Raw genomic sequence first — 581 nt, 5'->3', positions numbered from 1 at the left:
TAATGTGATCTGTCGGAGTGTTCCCTTCACAGGAGGACACTGTGGTTTCACCGGGGGACAGAATTAGCCTAGCTCTGTTTCAATCCACCATCTATATATACGTATGTGTGTGTGTGTGTGTGCCCTAATGTTGTAAGGATGTGGTCGATGGTAGACGTACCTGGATTTATGGTGTTAAACCAAGGGACAGGTAAAAATAAATTAAATAAAAAACAAAAATAAATAGTTTCATGGGTACGTATGCTAAGTGCTAGCTGATCATAGCTAGAAATTGGAGGACATTTCTTTACCCTAGTGGTCAAAGCAGTGGAGCCGGCACCCTCTTTGTGACCAGTCCATGACCTCAGTGGCCTGAGGTCATCATCCACATTTAAAGAAAATATTGACTGGGGGAGAGGGTGAGGACGGGGGAGAGGGTGAGGACGGGGGAGAGGGTGAGGACGGGGGAGAGGGTGAGGACGGGGGAGAGGGTGAGGACGGGGGAGAGGGTGAGGACGGGGGAGAGGGTGAGACACAGAACGGAAAAAATAGCTTCCACACTCCCACAGCCCAGTACATGGCTGCAGCAGCAGTGATGGTGG

The 581-nt window shown here is 49.9% G+C and overlaps 1 protein-coding gene across 1 annotated transcript in view; it reads right to left on the bottom strand.

Moving 5' to 3' along the window:
* Nucleotides 1-581, bottom strand: part of clcn2c (chloride channel 2c) — a 90,579-nt gene that overhangs the window by 13,243 nt on the left and 76,755 nt on the right. The window lies entirely within an intron of this gene.

The sequence above is a fragment of the Cynoglossus semilaevis genome, chromosome 4, assembly GCF_000523025.1.
Source record: "Cynoglossus semilaevis isolate Cse_v1.0 chromosome 4, Cse_v1.0, whole genome shotgun sequence".
NCBI classification, from domain to species: domain Eukaryota; kingdom Metazoa; phylum Chordata; class Actinopteri; order Pleuronectiformes; family Cynoglossidae; genus Cynoglossus; species Cynoglossus semilaevis.
This window is presented reverse-complemented; position numbering and strand designations above follow the sequence as displayed.